Source organism: Salvelinus alpinus, chromosome 4 (assembly GCF_045679555.1).
Source record: "Salvelinus alpinus chromosome 4, SLU_Salpinus.1, whole genome shotgun sequence".
In the NCBI taxonomy this organism is placed as follows: Eukaryota; Metazoa; Chordata; class Actinopteri; order Salmoniformes; family Salmonidae; genus Salvelinus; species Salvelinus alpinus.
In genome coordinates, this window is record NC_092089.1 from 84,069,029 (window position 1) to 84,092,855 (window position 23,827).

Consider the following 23,827-nt stretch of genomic DNA (forward strand, 5'->3'; position numbering starts at 1 on the left):
TAGAATACTATAGTACTTACTATAGAATTCTGTAATTAACTGTAGTATATTGTAGAATCCTATACTCCACACAATAGTATCCCTCGATCATGTAGAGCTTACTATAATATTTTGTAGTATAATATTGTCACAACGTGGCCCTTTGGGGTGTATATCGTGGCTCTCCCCTTCTCTCACTCTCTCTCCCACCACAGGTTTTACAACGGTCATAAATTCTGGGTATAAACTCTCTTCCCTGCCATGGAGTATTGAGGGAGAGAGCCTATGGAGAACAAAGTAATTATTCTTGCTCAAAACTCCTAATCTCCAAAATTGGAGAATGAAAAAATATTTATATTTTTGAGAATGTGGGAATTGTCCGTGGGTATTTAAAGAACAAACCTGCCGGATTTGTTTCATTTGGTGATCTCATGAGGGACAGGAAACACACATTACTGTGTCTTTGTTTGTGCACACTTCTCATCTATGGGGTTCGCATCTGATGTTTGTGTAAAATATATGATTGAAAATGAAACTATTTGTGAGAAGATGTAATGTGATGTTGGCCTTCTAAACGAGATACTTGTTTAGATATAATGTTTTAACTAGTCAGTGGTCATACCCCCATGAGCCCAGACATCCCAGCAGGCGTCATGGAACCGCCCCTTCTTCCACAGAGTATAAAACCTCCTGTGACAAAATTTTAATCAGATCAGAAAACATGAAGCGGTAGCTACATGTTGAAATGGTTGGCAACTCTACAAGAGTACTAACAGTAAGACATGTCTGTTCTATTAAATGCTGTGTTTCTGTAAAAGGATGGTTTCCACTCTAGCTTCCTGCAGTTAGACTGGGCGTATGGTCAAGTAAATGGGTTTTGCTAGAGATAGCTTGAACTGACAATGACGGTGTGATTAAAAACCTAAAGCCGGTATTCCATAGACAAGATAGCCTGCAAGAGTTTAGAACAATCCCTTATTGTCTCATCTTCATCCTGGCATCTGGGAAAACTAAGCCGTGGTCAGGTTAAAACGGCACCAGATTTAGATGACCACAGGATGAACCCAGGATGGCTTGTGGTGCCCCCCAATCTGCATGGGAGAGGTGCTCGGCCCAACAGTCAAGAATGTTGGGTTGACTAGTCTCATTTTTGCAATAATTAATCAATATTAAATAAAGATGATTGTTTGAAGAAATGACAAAGTCTCTTTCAGTATTTCCACGTCAGGATTTCTCCTCAGTTTGGATGCAATCAGGCTACCGAAGCGTATATAGTGGGCGACGTCATCAGCACTCCTCCCACAAGTCTCCAGAAAACGTGTGTTTTGGGACCGAGAGGCATCTTTTCATTACAACGTTGGAGGAAATACGTTCCTAAAAAAATGGGCTGAATGATAGCACAGCTACGTATTTCCATTATAAAATGTTATGGGATGCATTTTCGCCAATGTTTTTTATGGTACGCCACTCTGGTAGGCCTACATGATGATCAAATAGCCACAGTAGCCTACTAGACCACTGTATGAAACGGTAACTTAAAGCTGGTACAGCCTCAGTGTTCCCAGTAAATGTGGAAGATGCACAGAATTTTCACAGCATTAAAGTTTGCACTCAGCAGACCTGAAATTTGTTCAGTGGCGAAACATTTTGAAGGGAGCATTGGTCATGTCCTTAAATATTATACAGCAAAGTCTGCAAAAACACTACAGTGAATACCATAGTATACAACAGTCATGACGGCAAAAGTACTACAATGAATACTACATTGAGTACTGCCAAAACACTACAGTGAATACTACAGTCAGGACTGCCAAAACACTACAGTGAATACTACAGTCACGACTGCCAAAACACTACAGTGAATACTACAGTCAGGGTTGCCAAAACAATACAGTGAATACTACAGTCACAACTGCCAAAACACTACAGTGAATACTACAGTCACGACTGCCAAAACACTACAGTGAATACTACAGTCAGGGTTGCCAAAACACTACAGTGAATACTACAGTCAGGGTTGCCAAAACAATACAGTGAATACTACAGTCAGGACTGCCAAAACACTACAGTGAATACTACAGTCACGACTGCCAAAACACTACAGTGAATACTACAGTCAGGGTTGCCAAAACACTACAGTGAATACTACAGTCAGGGTTGCCAAAACAATACAGTGAATACTACAGTCACGACTGCCAAAACACTACAGTGAATACTACAGTCACGACTGCCAAAACACTACAGTGAATACTACAGTCAGGGTTGCCAAAACAATACAGTGAATACTACAGTCACGACTGCCAAAACACTACAGTGAATACTACAGTCACGACTGCCAAAACACTACAGTGAATACTACAGTCAGGGTTGCCAAAACAATACAGTGAATACTACAGTCACGACTGCCAAAACACTACAGTGAATACTACAGTCAGGGTTGCCAAAACAATACAGTGAATACTACAGTCACGACTGCCAAAACACTACAGTGAATACTACAGTCAGGGTTGCCAAAACAATACAGTGAATACTACAGTCAGGGTTGCCAAAACAATACAGTGAATACTACAGTCACGACTGCCAAAACACTACAGTGAATACTACAGTCAGGGTTGCCAAAACAATACAGTGAATACTACAGTCACGACTGCCAAAACAATACAGTGAATACTACAGTCACGACTACCAAAACACTACAGTGAATACTACAGTCACGACACACACAGATATCCATCACAGATCTGTCCGAGTGTTTTGGCAGTGGGAGGGTAAATAGATGCCTTACTGGAAGTGGGCAGTTAGACAATCTAGCCTTTAGTCTAACTCTCTCTATATATACACCGGGACTTCAATTAGACAATCTAGCCTTTAGTCTAACTCTCTCTATATATTCACCAGGACTTCAGTTAGACAATCTAGCCTTTAGTCTAACTCTCTCTATATATACACCAGGACTTCAATTAGACAATCTAGCCTTTAGTCTAACTCTCTCTATATATACACCAGGACTTCAGTTAGACAATCTAGCCTTTAGTCTAACTCTCTCTATATATACACCAGGACTTCAGTTAGACAATCTAGCCTTTAGTCTAACTCTCTCTATATATACACCAGGACTTCAGTTAGACAATCTAGCCTTTAGTCTAACTCTCTCTATATATACACCAGGACTTCAGTTAGACAATCTAGCCTTTAGTCTAACTCTCTCTATATATACACCAGGACTTCAGTTAGACAATCTAGCCTTTAGCCTAACTCTCTCTATATATACACCAGGACTTCAGTTAGACAATCTAGCCATTAGTCTAACTCTCTCTATATATACACCAGGACTTCAGTTAGACAATCTAGCCTTTAGCCTAACTCTCTCTATATATACACCAGGACTTCAGTTAGACAATCTAGCCTTTAGCCTAACTCTCTCTATATATACACCAGGACTTCAGTTAGACAATCTAGCTTTTAGCCTAACTCTCTCTATATATACACCAGGACTTCAGTTAGACAATCTAGCCTTTAGTCTAACTCTCTCTATATATACACCAGGACTTCAGTTAGACAATCTAGCCTTTAGTCTAACTCTCTCTATATATACACCAGGACTTCAGTTAGACAATCTAGCCTTTAGCCTAACTCTCTCTATATATACACCAGGACTTCAGTTAGACAATCTAGCCTTTAGCCTAACTCTCTCTATATATACACCAGGACTTCAGTTAGACAATCTAGCCTTTAGCCTAACTCTCTCTATATATACACCAGGACTTCAGTTAGACAATCTAGCCTTTAGTCTAACTCTCTCTATATATACACCAGGACTTCAGTTAGACAATCTAGCCTTTAGCCTAACTCTCTCTATATATACACCAGGACTTCAGTTAGACAATCTAGCCTTTAGCCTAACTCTCTCTATATATACACCAGGACTTCAGTTAGACAATCTAGCCTTTAGTCTAACTCTCTCTATATATACACCAGGACTTCAGTTAGACAATCTAGCCTTTAGCCTAACTCTCTCTATATATACACCAGGACTTCAGTTAGACAATCTAGCCTTTAGCCTAACTCTCTCTATATATACACCAGGACTTCAGTTAGACAATCTAGCCTTTAGTCTAACTCTCTCTATATATACACCAGGACTTCAGTTAGACAATCTAGCCTTTAGTCTAACTCTATCTATATATACACCAGGACTTCAGTTAGACAATCTAGCCTTTAGCCTAACTCTCTATATATATACACCAGGACTTCAGTTAGACAATCTAGCCTTTAGCCTAACTCTCTTTTCCATGTGCACAAATTTGTTTCCATCCCTGTTAGTCTCTTTTGACAAAATAATCCATCCACCTGACAGGTGTGGCATATGAAGAAGTTGATTAAACAGCATGATCGTTACACAGGTGCACCTTGTGCTGGGGAAATAAAAGGCCGCTCTAAAATGTGCAGTTTTGTCACACAACACAATACCACGGATATCTCAAGTTTTGATGGAGCGTGCAATTGGCATGCTGACTGCAGGAATGTCCACCAGAGCTGTTGCCAGATAACTGAATGTTAATTTCTCTAAGCCGCCTACAATGTCGTTTTAGAGAATTTGGCAGTACATCCAACAGGCCTCACAACCGCATACCACGTGTATTGTGTCGTGTGGGCGAGAGGTTTGCTGATGTCAACGTTGTGAACAGAGTGTGCCATGGTGTGGTTATGGTATGGGCAGGACGCATAAGCTACGGACAACGGACACAATTGCAAAAATACAGTGATAAGATCCTGAGGCCCATTGATAGGCCCATTTTTTTAAGGTATCTGTCACCGACAGATGCATAACTGTATTCCCAGTCATGGGAAATCCATTTATTAGGGCCTAATGAATTTTTTGGATGCTCCCCATCCAACCTCACAGAGCTTGAAAGGATCTGCAGAGAAGAATGGGAGAAACTTCCCAATACAGGTGTACCAAGTTTGTAGAGTCATATTCAACAAGACTTGAGGCTCTAATCGCTGCCAAAAGTGCTTCAATAAAGTACTGAGTAAAGGGTCTGAAGACTTATGTAAATGTGATATTTCAGTTTCAAATAAATTTGCATTCTTTTTTTTAATAACTCATTTTGCTTTGTCATTATGCGGTATTGTGTGCAGATTGATGAGAAGAAAAAAAAGCGATTTAATCAATTTTAGAATACGGCTGTAACATAACAAAATGTGAAAAAGTCAAGGGGTCTGAATACTTTCTGAATGCACTGTTTATATACTGATGGTTTCTAGGTACTAACTCCTAAACTTGGGATAAGGTTAATTATCAGATATCCTATTGAAATATTGAGTGCTTAGGTTTAGAGGGTCTACACCAGAAGTTAATGGTTATCTGTAGGGGGAAGGTATAGAGTGATGACGGGGGTCGATGTCAGGTCAGGTCACGTTACTGCCTAGCAGTAACGATACAATGTTTGTACAGATGTGTAGGAGGAGACTCAGGAGGAAGGGTTACATATCAGTGGTTGTGTGAAAAGGTCTTTGTCTAATGCAGCTGTATTGATCCTCTGGGAAGAATAAACTTGGTTTAAGCTGTCCGTTGAGTTTTACCTCTGAACATTAGAACCTAACAACACCATCAGGGCCGTATCCACAAACCATCTCAGAAAAGGTCTTAGGAATCCTGATTAAGCCGGTTTTAAAACAACAACAAAAAAACACCTAATTTAAAGGTTCTAGGATGATGTTAAGACACTGCCCAGACAAACTCTAAGCCAGGATTAAAATCAACTCATAAAAGTTTATCTCAGCTGGTAATCACGACAGTTTGAGGTACCGCAAAGGAATGATCGTGACGACGCTCATAAACATTGTTGCAAAGTGTTGAATAACCACTCATGATGAGGAATCACCAGCTGTAAAATCTATAGCACACGTTGCTTCAGACAACCATGTGACTGCACATCAAACGTTGCAATAAAACGTTTGATATAGTTTCGCCTGACACGATCACTTTACCTACTCTTAATTATTGCCTAATATGTTAGCATGCATAACTTTTTCTGATGTTTGTTAAAAGCAGAATTTTGACAATAATTACCACTATATCAACACACTCGTCACTCCCGTTTAACAACTCTAAATCACTTCGACACAGTAGGCATCACATCACTTGCCGTAATGAATGCAGTACTGCCGTGAGGACCTGAAATGTCCAAAAGAAAGGAATTAGACCAAAGCCTGACTGTAGTGTAGACATAGAGCTAGTGCATCCCAAATTACACCCTATTCCATACAATTCCCTATGGCCCTGCTCAAAAGTAGTACACTACATAGGAAATTTGGTTCCATTTTGGACGCACCCCATGTTCCTTTGTGAAGTGCTTCTGAAGCATTCTATATCCCATATCGTGACTCACAGCATGCATGCTTCAAATGGAGAGCTGTGACTCACACAACACAGGCTGGTGAGGTTTCCGTTCAGATTAAATGCATCTCTGTTACCAGAGACACTTTGTGCACTGAGGTGGCAGTGCCGTGTGTGTGTGTGTGCTATCTTGTGTGTGCTTGTATCCAGGTAGGTTTATTTGAGGATAAGGAGCTCCGGCAAAAGATAAGTGGATTATGTTGTGAATCCGTGTAACCCATACAAGTGTTGTGAATATGGAGAGACTCTTCTCCACATAAATTCACTTTTTAAGAACCTCTGGCACTGCCTGCCAGCAAAGATCCATTATCGTCATACAGGTCCAATTAGAGAGCAGTGAAAGAAATTGGACCCTTGTCAAAAGCACTATAGATGGAATAGGGTGCTATTTGAAATGCACTGGGAGGCTTGCCGTCACATCCATAAAAAATAGGCGCTCAGGTTGCCCAATGTTCTGGGGAGCTGGACAAAGGCTGGACAAACCACTAGTACTGCAGTGGATCTGGTCACCTGGCTGGGGATTCAACATGTTGCCTGGTTTTACTCTACAACACTAGAACATGGTCCTGTATTAGCTACAGTAGAAACCTCTGAGTGGGAGAGAGAGAGAGAGAGAGAGAGGGGATGAGAGACAGACACAGACAGAGAGAGATGTCTGAGCAGGGCAGGGATAAAGGCAGGATGGATGTGGTGCCAGGACCTGTCAGCGGTGACAGATGGACGTCTCACAGATGAAGCAAGTGAGACGTTAGAGAACAGTGATGTGCTGCACAGCCCATGTGTGTGCCGGTGTCGATATATGTGTGCGTGTCGTGTCGGTATGTGTCTCGGTGTCGGTATGTGTGTCGGTGTCGGTATATACAGTGGGGAGAACAAGTATTTGATACACTGCCGATTTTGCAGGTTTTCCTACTTACAAAGCATGTAGAGGTCTGTAATTTTTATCATAGGTACACTTCAACTGTGAGAGACGGAATCTAAAACAAAAATCCAGAAAATCACATTGTATGATTTTTAAATAATTAATTTGCATTTTATTGCATGACATAAGTATTTGATCACCTACCAACCAGTAAGAATTCCGGCTCTCACAGACCTGTTAGTTTTTCTTTAAGAAGCCCTCCTGTTCTCCACTCATTACCTGTATTAACTGCACCTGTTTGAACTCGTTACCTGTATAAAAGACACCTGTCCACACACAATCAAACAGATTCCAACCTCTCCACAATGGCCAAGACCAGAGAGCTGTGTAAGGACATCAGGGATAAAATTGTAGACCTGCACAAGGCTGGGATGGGCTACAGGACAATAGGCAAGCAGCTTGGTGAGAAGGAAACAACTGTTGGCGCAATTATTAGAAAATGGAAGAAGTTCAAGATGACGGTCAATCACCCTCGGTCTGGGGCTCCATGCAAGATTTCACCTCGTGGGGCATCAATGATCATGAGGAAGGTGAGGGATCAGCCCAGAACTACACGGCAGGACCTGGTCAATGACCTGAAGAGAGCTGGGACCACAGTCTCAAAGAAAACCATTAGTAACACACTACGCCGTCATGGATTAAAATCCTGCAGCGCACGCAAGGTCCCCCTGCTTAAGCCAGTGCATGTCCAGGCCTGTCTGAAGTTTGCCAATGACCATCTGGATGATCCAGAGGAGGAATGGGAGAAGGTCATGTGGTCTGATGAGACAAAAATAGAGCTTTTTGGTCTAACTCCACTCGCCGTGTTTGGAGGAAGAAGAAGTATGAGTACAACCCCAAGAACACCATCCCAACCGTGAAGCATGGAGGTGGAAACATCATTCTTTGGGGATGCTTTTCTGCAAAGGGGACAGGACGACTGCACCGTATTGAGGGGAGGATGGATGGGGCCATGTATCGCGAGATCTTGGCCAACAACCTCCTTCCCTCAGTAAGAGCATTGAAGATGGGTCGTGGCTGGGTCTTCCAGCATGACAACGACACGAAGCACACAGCCATGGCAACTAAGGAGTGGCTCCGTAAGAAGCATCTCAAGGTCCTGGAGTGGCCTAGCCAGTCTCCAGACCTGAACCCAATAGAAAATCTTTGGAGGGAGCTGAAAGTCCGTATTGCCCAGCGACAGCCCCGAAACCTGAAGGATCTGGAGAAGATCTGTAGGGAGGAGTGGGCCAAAATCCCTGCTGCAGTGTGTGCAAACCTAGTCAAGAACTACAGGAAACGTATGATCTCTGTAATTGCAAACAAAGGTTTCTGTACCAAATATTAAGTTCTGCTTTTCTGATGTATCAAATACTTATGTCATGCAATAAAATGCAAATTAATTACTTAAAAATCATACAATGTGATTTTCTGGATTTTTGTTTTAGATTCCGTCTCTCATAGTTGAAGTGTACCTATGATAAAAATTACAGACCTCTACATGCTTTGTAAGTAGGAAAACCTGCAAAATCGGCAGTGTATCAAATACTTGTTCTCCCCACTGTATGTGTCTTGGTGTCGGTATATGTGTGTCTCGGTGTCGGTATATGTGTGTGTCTCGTGTCGGTATAGGTGTGTGTCGGCGTTGATATATGTGTGTGTCGGTGTCAGTATATATGTGTCTCGGTGTCGGTATATGTGTGTCTCGGTGTCGGTATATATGTGTCTCGGTGTCGGTATATATGTGTCTCGTGTCGGTATAGGTGTGTGTCGGCGTTGGTATGTGTGTGTGTCGGTGTCGGTATATATGTGTCGGTGTTGGTATATGTGTGTCAGTGTCGGTATATATGTGTCGGTGTTGGTATATGTGTGTCTCGGTGTCGGTATATGTGTGTGTCGGTGTCAGTATATGTGTGTCTCGGTGTCGGTATATATGTGTGTCGGTGTTGGTATATGTGTGTCAGTGTCGGTATATATGTGTCGGTGTTGGTATATGTGTGTCTCGGTGTCGGTATATGTGTGTGTCGGTGTCAGTATATATGTGTCTCGGTGTCGGTATATATGTGTCGGTGTTGGTATGTGTGTGTGTCAGTGTCGGTATATATGTGTCGGTGTTGGTATATGTGTGTCTCGGTGTCGGTATATGTGTGTCTCGGTGTCGGTATATGTGTGTGTCAGTGTCGGTATATATGTGTCTCGGTGTCGGTATATATGTGTCTCGGTGTCGGTATGTGTGTGTGTCAGTGTCGGTATATATGTGTCGGTGTTGGTATGTGTGTGTGTCAGTGTCGGTATATATGTGTCGGTGTTGGTATATGTGTGTCTCGGTGTCGGTATATGTGTGTCTCGGTGTCGGTATATACGTGTCTCGGTGTCGGTATATATGTGTCTCGGTGTTGGTATGTGTGTGTGTCAGTGTCGGTATATATGTGTGTCGGTGTCAGTATATGTGTGTCTCGGTGTCGGTATATATGTGTCTCGGTGTCGGTATATATGTGTCTCGGTGTCGGTATGTGTGTGTGTCAGTGTCGGTACATATGTGTCGGTGTAGGTATGTGTGTGTGTCGGTGTCAGTATATGTGTGTCTCGGTGTCGGTATATATGTGTCTCGGTGTTGGTATGTGTGTGTGTCAGTGTCGGTACATATGTGTCGGTGTTGGTATGTGTGTGTGTCGGTGTCAGTATATGTGTGTCTCGGTGTCGGTATATATGTGTCTCGGTGTCGGTATATATGTGTCTCGGTGTCGGTATGTGTGTGTCTCGGTGTCGGTATATGTGTGTCTCGGTGTCGGTATAGGTGTGTGTCAGTGTCGGTACATATGTGTCAGTGTCGGTATATATGTGTCGGTATATGTGTGTGTCGGTGTCGGTATATGTGTGTGTCGGTGTTGGTATATGTGTGTCTCGGTGTCGGTATATGTGTGTCTCGGTATCGGTATATGTGTGTGTCAGTGTCGGTATATATGTGTGTCGGTGTCAGTATATGTGTGTCTCGGTGTCGGTATATATGTGTCGGTGTTGGTATGTGTGTGTGTCGGTATATGTGTATGTGTGTGTCGGTATATGTGTATGTGTGTGTCGGTATATGTGTATGTTGGTGTCGGTATATGTGTGTGTGTCGGTGTCGGTATATGTGTGTGTGTCGGTGTCGGTATGTGTGTGTGTGTCGGTGTTGGTATGTGTGTGTGTCGGTGTCGGTATGTGTGTGTGTCGGTGTCGGTATGTGTGTGTGTCGGTATGTGTGTGTGTCGGTGTCGGTATATATGTGTCGGTGTTGGTATGTGTGTGTGTCGGTATATGTGAATGTGTGTGTCGGTATATGTGTGTGTGTCGGTGTCGGTATATGTGTGTATGTGTGTGTCGGTATATGTGTATGTTGGTGTCGGTATATGTGTGTGTCGGTGTCGGTATGTGTGTGTGTCGGTGTCGGTATGTGTGTGTGTCGGTATGTGTGTGTGTCGGTGTCGGTATATGTGTGTGTGTCGGTGTTGGTATGTGTGTGTGTGTCGGTGTCGGTATGTGTGTGTGTGTCGGTGTTGGTATGTGTGTGTGTCGGTATATGTGTGTGTCGGTGTCGGTATGTGTGTGTGTCGGTGTCGGTATGTGTGTGTATGTGTGTGTCGGTGTTGGTATATGTGTGTGTGTCGGTGTCGGTATATGTGTGTGTGTCGGTGTCGGTATGTGTGTGTGTCGGTGTTGGTATATGTGTGTGTCGGTGTCGGTATATGTGTGTATGTGTGTGTCGGTGTTGGTATATGTGTGTGTGTCGGTGTCCGTATATGTGTATGTTGGTGTTGGTATATGTGTGTGTCGGTGTCGGTATATGTGTGTGTCGGTATATGTGTGTGTCGGTGTCGGTATGTGTGTGTGTCGGTATGTGTGTGTGTGTGGGTGTTGGTATATGTGTATGTTGGTGTCGGTATATGTGTGTGTCGGTATATGTGTGTGTCGGTGTCGGTATGTGTGTGTGTCGGTATGTGTGTGTGTGTGGGTGTTGGTATATGTGTGTGTCGGTGTTGGTATATGTGTGTGTGTCGGTGTCGGTATATGTGTGTGTCGGTGTTGGTATATGTGTGTGTCGGTGTCGGTATGTGTGTGTGTGTCGGTGTCGGTATATGTGTGTATGTGTGTGTCGGTATATGTGTATGTTGGTGTCGGTATATGTGTGTGTCGGTGTCGGTATATGTGTGTGTGTCGGTGTCGGTATGTGTGTGTATGTGTGTGTCGGTATATGTGTATGTTGGTGTCGGTATATGTGTGTGTCGGTGTCGGTATGTGTGTGTGTGTCGGTGTCGGTATGTGTGTGTGTGTCGGTGTTGGTATGTGTGTGTGTCGGTATATGTGTATGTGTGTGTCGGTATGTGTGTGTGTGTGTGTGTGTCGGTGTCGGTATGTGTGTGTGTGTGGGTGTTGGTATATGTGTGTGTCGGTGTTGGTATATGTGTGTGTGTCGGTGTCGGTATATGTGTGTGTCGGTGTTGGTATATGTGTGTGTCGGTGTCGGTATGTGTGTGTGTGTCGGTGTCGGTATATGTGTGTATGTGTGTGTCGGTATATGTGTATGTTGGTGTCGGTATATGTGTGTGTCGGTGTCGGTATATGTGTGTGTGTCGGTGTCGGTATGTGTGTGTATGTGTGTGTCGGTATATGTGTATGTTGGTGTCGGTATATGTGTGTGTCGGTGTCGGTATGTGTGTGTGTGTCGGTGTCGGTATGTGTGTGTGTGTCGGTGTTGGTATGTGTGTGTGTCGGTATATGTGTATGTGTGTGTCGGTATGTGTGTGTGTGTGTGTGTGTCGGTGTCGGTATGTGTGTGTGTGTCGGTATATGTGTGTGTGTGTCGGTGTCGGTATGTGTGTGTGTCGGTATATGTGTGTGTGTGTCGGTATATGTGTGTGTGTCGGTATATGTGTGTGTGTCGGTATATGTGTGTGTGTCGGTATATGTGTGTGTGTCGGTATATGTGTGTGTGTGTCGGTGTCGGTATGTGTGTGTGTCGGTGTCGGTATGTGTGTGTGTCGGTGTCGGTATGTGTGTGTGTCGGTGTCGGTATGTGTGTGTGTGTGTCGGTATGTGTGTGTGTCGGTGTCGGTGTGTGTGTGTCTGTGGTATGTGTGTGTGTGTGTCGGTATGTGTGTGTGTCGGTGTCGGTGTGTGTGTGTGTCGGTGTCGGTATGTGTGTGTGTGTGTCGGTATGTGTGTGTGTGTGTCGGTATATGTGTGTGTCGGTGTCGGTATGTGTGTGTGTGTCGGTATATGTGTGTGTCGGTGTCGGTATATGTGTGTCTCGGTATATCTGTGTCGGTATATATGTGTGTCGGTATGGTGTGTGTGTCCTGTATAGTAAATGTATGTGTTTCTGTGTGTTTGCATGCATGTGTGCATACTTCCAGTATTATGCTGACCACATCATCGTGATTAATCCCCCATTCTGCTTCTTCCATCAGAGAGGCAGGGTATGCTTGTCTCTGTGCCCAGCCTTGGACCTCCCATCTGGGGGCACTTCTGTGTGCCCCAGGCTCTGTCTGGATGGATCAGTGCTGCTCAGGAGCAGAGCCAGGGCCATATACACAGAGCCAGAGATAAAGCATGCATCCCAAATGGCACTCTATTCCCTATATAGTGCACTACTTTTGACCCTGGGCCCCAGGCGTAGTATAAACCGGCCTTTTTATTTTATTTATTTTATTTTACCGTTATTTTACCAGGTAAGTTGACTGAGAACACGTTCTCATTTGCAGCAACGACCTGGGGAATAGTTACAGGGGAGAGGACTTTAGTCTTAGTCTTTGGTTGTTTAATACATGGCCTCACGTGAATCCTTAAAGAGATGGGTGGGGCTAAGGCTAAAGAGGGTGTGAACAATGCTGAATGGGTGTAGACAAAAAAGAGCAATCAAAACATTCAAGGGCCATTTTCTCAAAAGTGAGGTTACAAGTTTATCAACATTCAAATCAGAATTACTTTCCCATTGTACCATTTTCTAGCTCTGAGTCTCTACTTTATCCAATGTAAAAAACACATGTTGTTACATGTTGTTACATAATACCAAATTGAGCCGGTCAGTCACATATGATGAGTCACACATACACGTGCACACGCACAATACTGTAAAGTACTTAAGTAAAAATACTTGAAAGTCTACTTAAGTGTTTTTTGGGGTATCTGTACTTTACTTTACTAATTATATTTTTGACAAATTTTACTTTTACTCTACTACATTCTTAATTAAAATAATGTACTTTTTATTCCATACATTTTCCCTGACACCCAAAAGTACACGTTACATTTTGCATGCAGGGAAATGGTCTAATTCATATACTTATCAAGAGAACATCCCTGGTCATCCCAACTATCTCTAATCAAGCAGACACACTAAACACAAATGCTTAGTTTGTAAAATGATGTCAGAGTGTGCCGCTGGCTAACGGTAAAAGAATACATAAAATTGTCCCAACTGGTTTGCTTAATATAAGGATTTTGAAATTATTTGTACTTTTACTGTTGATACTTAAGTATATTTAAGCAAGTACATTTACTTTTGATACTTAAGTATATTTAAAACCAAATACTTTTTATTTTTACTCAAGTAGTATTTCAGTGGGTGACTTTCACTTTTACTTGAGTCATTTTATATTAAGATATCTTTACTTTTACTCAAGTATGACAATTGGGTACTTTTTCCACCACTAGACACACACATACACAAGCACACACACACAGAGCACTCTTCTGGGGAGAACACATTTGTTTGAGTCATTGAAGACACTTGACCGTGCAGACCTGGGATGTCACTGAGATAAACACTGGTTAGGGAACACTAATGGAACAGAGCGAGAGAGAGCGAGAGAGCGAGAGAGCGAGAGCGAGAGAGAGAGAGAGAGAGAGAGAGAGAGAGAGAGAGAGAGAGAGAGAGAGAGAGAGAGAGAGAGAGAGAGAGAGAGAGAGAGAGAGAGAGAGAGAGAGAGAGAGAGAGAGAGAGTGTGTTCATTTACTGAATGTTGCTTCTATGTCTGTCTCTTCCTGGAGGGAGAGGACACATCTGGGCATGTCTGTCTGTCTCTTCCTGGAGGGAGAGGACACATCTGGGCATGTCTATGTCTGTCTCTTCCTGGAGGGAGAGGACACATCTGGGCATGTCTATGTCTGTCTCTTCCTGGAGGGAGAGGACACATCTGGGCATGTCTATGTCTGTCTCTTCCTGGAGGGAGAAGACACATCTGGGCATGTCTATGTCTGTCTCTTCCTGGTGGGAGAGGACACATCTGGGCATGTCTATGTCTGTCTCTTCCTGGAGGGAGAGGACACATCTGGGCATGTCTATGTCTGTCTCTTCCTGGAGGGAGGGGACACATCTGGGCATGTCTATGTCTGTCTCTTCCTGGAGGGAGAGGACACATCTGGGCATGTCTATGTCTGTCTCTTCCTGGTGGGAGAGGACACATCTGGGCATGTCTATGTCTGTCTCTTCCTGGAGGGAGAGGACACATCTGGGCATGTCTATGTCTGTCTCTTCCTGGAGGGAGAGGACACATCTGGGCATGTCTATGTCTGTCTCTTCCTGGAGGGAGAGGACACATCTGGGCATGTCTATGTCTGTCTCTTCCTGGAGGGAGAGGACACATCTGGGCATGTCTATGTCTGTCTCTTCCTGGAAGGAGAGGACACATCTGGGCATGTCTATGTCTGTCTCTTCCTGGAAGGAGAGGACACATCTGGGCATGTCTATGTCTGTCTCTTCCTGGAAGGAGAGGACACATCTGGGCATGTCTATGTCTGTCTCTTCCTGGAGGGAGAGGACACATCTGGGCATGTCTATGTCTGTCTCTTCCTGGTGGGAGAGGACACATCTGGGCATTTCTATGTTTGTCTCTTCCTGGTGGGAGAGGACACATCTGGGCATGTCTATGTCTGTCTCTTCCTGGTGGGAGAGGACACATCTGGGCATGTCTATGTCTGTCTCTTCCTGGTGGGAGAGGACACATCTGGGCATTTCAAAGATTAAACAATTCACACTATTGGCTGATGTTTATCAGTACACTGGTTTAACACATGCCAAACAATAACCATTTTCCTTCATTGATTTTTCTGTCTATTTTTGGTCATGAGGTAACAGTTTTCCATATCTGATAAAGTCCTGTCCCGTTTTATTCTAGAAAATGACTAAATCCTGACAAGGTAACAAAATGGTGGGATGTTGCCATTGAAACACACACACACACCATCCCTACTGATTGTGTTGTGTGAAGCGGAGGGCCTCGGCCTCCTAATGATCAATCCAGAAGGTCTTTAATTATTTACTGTTCTGTTGGCAGGAGAACAAGAAAACCAGGAGTGTGTGTTTGTTTGTGTGTGTGTGTGTGTGCGCGTGTGCACATGCATGCATTTGCATGTGGGTGCGTGCATGCGTTGGCAGGAGAACCAGGAACTTTGGGCTAGAATCAAAGGCCTGGCTGATCACACAAGAGCATGGAAGGGGCAGGTAAGCAAGGAAACCGGGAGGACCTGCCCTCCGACAGGCCGTAATACGCTAAACTAAGCTAACTGCACTAAATGCTGAATAAACACCTGTTACATCTGGAGGAGAGGAGAGAGCTCTCTGGGGGAGGAGATAATGAGGAGAGTTTACTAGAAACCCAGCTAGGGCTGTGGCTGTCATGACATTTTGTCCACCGGTTATTGTCATGCAAAATACTGTTAGTCTCACGGTAATTGACTGTTAATTACTATAAACACGTTTAGCATCTCCCCACCTCCACTCATCTACAGAGACGGAATGCGTAATAGGGTTTTTTATTTAGCCCAAATTACGGTTGTGCCATGTAAAGGCACGGGGACAAAGACCAAACACAGGGTAGAAACCCAAACAAAAAGAGCGAGGAGTACCTGGAATAAATAACACACACGAGCACAATGATTAACACACGGGACGAGACCAGTAAACATCTGCACAATCCACAATGGCACGAAAGCCCAAACACACAGCACAGGTACTCACACGCACCGATGGACAATGTAACAATAATCAACAGCCCACTGGAAACCAAAGGACACACTTATACACATACTAATCAGTGGAAACAGGGGACAGGTGTGCGTAATGAAAGTTCCGGAGGGATCTGTGACATATATCAAAAAAATCCCTATCAATACCCCATGTTGACAAAGCGAAACAGATTTTTAGACATTTTTGCGCATTTATTACAAATAAAAAACTGAAAAACCTTATCTACATACGTATTCAGACCCTTTGCTATGAGACTCGAAATTGAGCTTGGTGCATCCTGTTACCATTGATCATCCTTGAGATGTTTCTACAACATGATTGGAGTCCCCCTGTGGTAAATTCAATTGATTGGACATAATTTGGAAATGCACACACCTGTCTATGTAAGGTCACACAGTTGACAGTGCATGTCAGAGCAAAAACCAAGCCATGAGGTCAAAGGAATTGTCCGTAGAGCTCCGAGACAGGATTGTGCAGAGCCGCAGATCTGGGCAAGGGTACCAAAAAATGTCTGCAGCATTGAAGGTCCCCAAGAACACAGTGGCCTCCATCATTCTTAAATGGAAGAAGTTCGGAACCACCAAAACTCTTCCTAGAGCTGGCCGCCCGGCCAAGCTGAGCAATCAGGGGAGAAAGACTTGGTCAGGGAGGTGATCAAGAACCCAATGGTCACTCTGACAGACCTCTAGAGTTCCTCTGTGGAGATGGGAGGACAACCATCTCTGCAGCACTCCACCAATCAGGCCTTTATGGTAGAGTGGCCAGACAGAAGCCACTCCTCAGTAAAAGGTGCATGACAGCCCGCTTGGAGTTTGCTAAAAGGCACCTAAAGGCTCTCAGACCAAGAGAAACAAGATTCGATCGTGTGATGGAACCAAGATTGAACTCTTTGGCCTGAATGCCAAGTGTCATGTCTGGAGGAAATCTGGCACCATCCCTATGGTGAAGCATTATGGTGGCAGCATCAGGCTGTGGGGAAGTTTTTCAGCGGCAGGGACTGGGAGACTAACATTGATGAAAACATCCTCCAGAGTGCTCAGGACCTCAGACTGGGGCTAAGGTTCGCCTTCCAACAGGATAACGACCCTAGGCACACAGCCAAGACAACGCAGGAGTGGCTTAGAGACAAGTCTCTGAATGTCCTTGAGTGGCTGAGCCAGAATCTGATTGAACATCTCTGGAGAGACCTGAAAATAGCTATGCAGCAACGCTCCCCATCCAACTTGACAGAGCTTGAAAGGATCTGCAGAGAAGAATGGGAGAAACTCCCCAAATACAGATGTGCCCAGCTTGTAGCGTCATACCCAAGAAGACTCGAGGCTGTAATCGCTGCCAAAGGTGCTTCAACAAAGTACTGAGTGAAGGGTCTGAATACTTATGTAACTGTGATATTTCCAATTTTTATTTCTAGTAAATTAGCTAAAATTTCTAAAAACCAGTTTTTGCTTTGTTATTTATGGGGTATTGTGTGTAGATTGATGACGATAAAACCATTGAATCAATATTAAATTAAGGCTGTAACATAACAAAATGTGGAAAATGAATGCTTTCTGAAGGCACTTTATATGGGGTGCATGGTGCGACTGTAGGCTTTTGATGATTTGAAAAAGTAGCAAAAAAAGGCTTGTGCACTGTTCCTTGTCTCAGGCTGCACAGCTGTTCTCTCATCAATCATATTTTCACATGAGACTATTCTCAGTTTAATCTTGTCTTAGTTTCGATTTAGAATGGACCATTATCAAATGGGCAGGAGGAAAAATACATGTCAGGTGTATGCACTCGAATAGCGAATGGAGGCCAAGCGCTTTCCCGCAGGTCCGTTTTTATAGCGGAGCATGTCCTAAATATGAGCAGCTGAGAAATGAATATAAGAACACTTATTTCACGCCACTGTTTGAGGAGCATGCTCTCGCTGCGCGACAGGTGATATTCCACCCACACTCTGTATGCTATGGGCTCTCCAATCCTGTTCCTGCAGCTACCCAGTGCTTCATTTGGGAAACCAAGTGAAATCTGTTCAGGAACATCAATAGTAACATGTTTTCGCAGCGAAACATATTTCACTAAACTGTTGACAGCCCGTCTGCGCTGCTCGAGAAAGGAATAAAAGAGAGAGAGAGAGGAGATGGAAACACATGGAGGTGAGATATTCTGTATAGCTAAAGATAATGTCACTGAATGAATTATGAAAAATCCCTGTTATTAGGCTATTTAAAATCAAATACAAATGTACTAATTGTAGGCGAACTGTAAGCCGCCCTGCACAATCAATGAACCAACAGCATCACCTGGGACTGTACGTTCTCTCCCAGACTCATGGACAGACATGTATGCATGTTATGCATAATAATACAGCCCACAGTCAAAGACGGTTACTCTAATTTGTTTAATTTTGGAGTATAGGCTAGACCAATTATGTACCAAAGATCGTAAATCAGTTTTGTTTGATGTTTTTCTGCCATGAGTAATATTCAGTAGGCTATGTATTGTATAAGGGCACAATCATAGTATTAATTCAGTTTTTTGGTCTCATAAACCTATGCATGAACACTAATATGCGTACGGGTGTTTTGAATTAATCCTCACCTTAGGAAACGCTGTCCGTTTCATTGTGTTAGGCTTTGAAACAACATCCACAACAACCATGTTTTACACTGTTTCAACCTGCTGTTGAACTTATTTCTTCAAATTGATCATCGCAGTGATGTGAGTTTTAAAAGTACAATAGGCCTACTGTTTTGATGACAAGTGTTTGATGTGATTTTCGATTATATTTGCATTGATGTCAGAGTGGTCAGAGGAACTATAGAGCCCTGAGTACCAGGTCATTAGCGATCTGATGGTAGTTAGCATGTTGGGTACTACCAAAGCATGTCCAGAGTACATAAAAGAAGATACACGTGACTCAGCGGTCATTTGTAATTTTACTGCGGTCATGACTGCTGGTGTGACGGTAATATGGTCACGGCAACAGCCCTAGACCAAGAAATAAAGTAGTTATATCCCAAATGGTAACCTATTCCCTATCTGGGTAACCTATTCCCTATCTGGGTAACCTATTCCCTATCTGGGTAACCTATTCCCTATCTGGGTAAACCTATTCCCTGTCTGGGTAGCCTATTCCCTATCTGGGTAACCTATTCCCTATCTGGGATACAAAAAATGGGTATCAGTATTGTTTTAAAGGGGTTTAAAAAAATATCCACCACACAAATATTTGTTAATACTTCCAGTTCTCTCTCTATGGGTCTAACCCCAAGAAGTTCTGGAAACGGTTAAAGACCTGGAGAATAAACCCTCCTCCTCACAGCTGCCCATGTCCCTTAATGTTGATGATGTGGTTTTTACTGACAAGGAGCACATGGCTGAGCTCTTTAATCACCACTTCATTAAGTCAGGATTCCTATTTGACTCAGCCGTGGCTCATTGCACGTCCAACATTTCCTCATCTCCCAGCCCTTCTAATGCGACTAGGTCTGATGCTCCTCACTCTTTCCCCCATGCCCCGCTACAAAGTTTCTCCCTGCAGGTGGTCACTGAGTCTGAGGTGCCAAAGGAGCTCCATAAACTTGGCCCCCAAAATACATCTGGGTCAGATGGGTTAGATCCTTTCTTCATTAAGGTTTCAGCCCTATCATCGCCAAGCCTATCTCTGACCTTTTTAACCTGTCTCTCCTCTCTGGGGAGGTTCCCATTGCTTGGAAGGCAGCCACGGTGGGTCCTTTATTTAAAAGGGGAGCTCAAGCTGATCCTAACTCTTATAGGCCAAATTCTATTTTGCGCTGTTTATCAAAAGTGTTAGAAAAACTTCTCAATAATCAACTGACTGGTTTTCTTGATGTCTATAGTATTCTCGCTGGTATGCAATCTGATTTCCGCTCAGGTTATGGATGTGTCACTGCAACATTAAAGGTCCTAAATGATTGATTCTAAGCAATGTTGTGCTGCTATTTTTTTTGACTTGGCCAAAGCTTTTGACACGGTAGACCATTCCATTCTTGTTAGCAGGCTATGGAGTATTGGTGTGTCTGAGGGGTTTTTGGTCTGGTTTGTGAACTGCCTCTCTCAAAGAGTGCAGTGTGTAAAGTCAGAACATCTGCTGTCTCAGCCACTGCCTGTCAACAAGGGAGTACCCCAAGGCTCAATCCTAGGCCCCACGCTCTTCTCAATTTACATCAACAACATAGCTCAGGCAGTAGGAAGCTCTGTCATCCATTTATATGCAGATGATACAGCCTTATACTCAGTCTTATACTTAAACAGCCACTCGCCGGATTTTGTGTTAAATGCTCTTCAACAAAGTTTTCTTAGTGTCCAACAAGCTTTCTCTGCCCTTAACCTTGTTCTGAACACCTCCAAAACAAAGGTCATGTGGTTCTGTAAGAAGATTGCCCCTCTCACCACCGGTGTGATTGCTACCTCTGAGGGTTTAAAGCTTGAGGTAGTCACCTCATACAAGTACTTAGGAGTATGGCTAGACAGTCCACTGTCCTTCTCTCAGCACATATCAAAGCTGCAGGCTAAGGTTAAATCTAGACTTGGTTTCGTCTATAGTAATAGCTCCTGTTTCACCCCAAATGCCAAACTAACCCTGATTCAGATGACCATCCTACCCATGCTACATTACGGAGACATAATTTATAGATCGGAAGTTAAGGGTGCTCTTGAGCAGATAGGTATTCTTTACCATTCGGCCATCAGATTTGCCACCAATGCTCCTTATAGGACACATCACTGCACTCTATACTCCTCTGTAAACTGGTCATCTCTGTATACCTGTCCCCCCGTCGCAAGACCCACTGGTTGATGCTTATTTATAAAACCCTCTTAGGCCTCACTCCCCCCCATCTGCGATATCTACTGCAGCCCTCATCCTCCACATACAACACCCGTTCTGCCAGTCACATTCTGTTAAAGGTCCCCAAAGCACACACATCCCTGGGTCGCTCCTCTTTTCAGTTCGCTGCAGCTAGCGACTGGAATGAGCTGCAACAAACACTCAAACTGGACAGTTTTATCTCCATCTCTTCATTCAAAGACTCAATCATGGACACTCTTACTGACAGTTGTGGCTGCTTCGCGTGATGTATTGTTGTCTCTACCTTCTTGCTCTTTGTGCTGTTGTCTGTGCCCAATAACGTTTGTAGCATGTTTTGTGCTGCTACCATGTTGTGCTGCTGCCATGTTGTGTTGCTACCATGCTGTGTTTTCATGTGTTGCTGCCATGCTATGTTGTCGTCTAAGGTCTCTCTTTATGTAGTGTTGTGGTGTCTCTCTTGTCGTGATGTGTGTTTTGTCCTGTATTTTTATTTCTAATCCCAGCCCCCCGTCCCCGCAGGAGGCCTTTTGCCTTTTGGTAGGCCGTCGTTGTAAATAAGAATTTGTTCTTAACTGACTTGCTTAGTTAAATAAAGGTTAAAAATAATCTATAAATAATTCCAACATTATTCAATATATTTTTGAAGAAACCATCGTTCCTTGATTCCGTCTTCTGAGGCTACTCTTAAAACAAATGTGACACTGTTTATGCGCAATTACAATATTTCCCCCAAAAGTAACAGTAATCTGTTAAACTTGTTTGTTTCCCCGCGGCTCAGACACTCGCAACACAGCATGTTGGCTCTGCTATTCATCTGTACAGAACCACCATTCTGTGTGTGTGTGTGTGTGTGTGTGTGTGTGTGTGTGTGTGTGTGTGTGTGTGTGTGTGTGTGTGTGTGTGTGTGTGTGTGTGTGTGTGTGTGTGTGTGTGTGTGTGTGTGTGTGTGTGTGTGTGTGTGTGTGTGTGTGTGTGTGTGTGTGTGTGTGTGTTGATGTGTGTGTGTGTATGTGTGTTCTTACACGAAGGCTCACTCTTTCTACCTCTCCAGTGTTCCTGAAGGCTCACTCTTTCTGCCTCTCCAGTGTTCCTGACGAAAGCTCTCATGTCGTAATAAACCACATTCTCTCTCCATTGTTGAAACGGCCCATTGTTCATTTACCCAGGACCATTATGAAGGACAAGTCGAGTGGTGCTTTTATTTCCACTTGAAGAAGTTTATTTTATTTTTATTTATTTTTGGGTTTGTGACTTTGTCTTTTTTTTTTACAGGAGCGAGATCCCTAATTTCCTCCATCTCCCTTCCATCTTATCTTAGTATTTCCTTTTGACTTTGACCACTGATCATTTATGTGGGTGAGAGAGAGATGGGCGTTGGATGAATTTCAGACTGACCTTGTTGCATTACCTTACCCTCAAAATCCCTTCTTCCCTTCTTCCTGTCAGATCAAATAGGGACATTTTTAATTAAATGTGTGATAGCCAAATTGGAATACTTATCTTGGTATGTTTCTTTTTCCCCTTTGATCTAAAATTCCATTATCTTTGTCTCTGGAACTGTCAGCACATCAAGATTCCCGTTCCCAGACAGGCCTTTATTACGCTCTGCAGAGAGCCTGACTTCTACTAAGGTGGAGGAAAGCTCTAATCTTAGCTCCTGCCATAAACCTGTAGACACTATAAATGGATGAATTCACACACACACACACACACACACACACACACACACACACACACACACACACACACACACACACACACACACACACACACACACACACACACACACACACACACACACACACACACACACACACACACACAGTGCTACTCTGATTAAGCTTTTTTTTTACCATTGAACCAAACCGTACAGTGTGACATTTCACCTCAATTATAATTATGGAATATAACTAACATACCATACACACACTGCCTTTGGCTAGCATTGTCCTTCCTAACCTTATAGCACAATACAATCTCCAACCTATATGCACTCAAAATAGCCTCCCAACCAGCCCCCAGAGCAAACATACATTAATAAATATGACTGGACTGACTGTTTCTGTACATGTTGGACCATATAAATCAGAATTTGAGTGGAGGAGAAAGGTGATATTATCCTAGAAGAACGTGGATTCTCGCTTCTTCTCAATGCTCTTTCTTTCTCCTGGTAATGGAATGAACATGGTTTGAAAAGAATCTGGATTCAAACAGCAGCTTCCTCTTTCTCTCTCTCTTTTCTCCCTCTCTCCCTCTCTCTCTTTCATTATCAATCCCTTATCCCTTGCCTTTCTATCTCTCACTCTCTATAACTCTCTGACTCCCCCCTTTCTCTCTCTCTCTCTCCCTCTCTCTCTTTCTCTTTCACTCTCCCTCCTATCTCCCCTCTCTATCTGAACACAGAAGAAGTCTGTTTATAGATTCCTCCTCTGCCTGCATTATGCAGTGGTGTAGGAGAGCTGATTACAATCACCCCCAGGCCCTCTTCATACAGAATTCTCCTGGCTCTCCCTTCCCATCATCTTCCTCTCTCCTCCTCTCACTCTCCTTTCCAGGATCTCTCTCTCTATTCTCCTCCTCACCTGTCCCCCTCCCTCCCTTCTCTATTCCTCTCCATGTCAAAATAAAAAAAATACAAAATCCTTCCTTCTTTTCCCCTCACACCTCCCTCCTCTTCTCCTTCTACCCCCCTACCCGTTCCCCACTATGTTAATCACA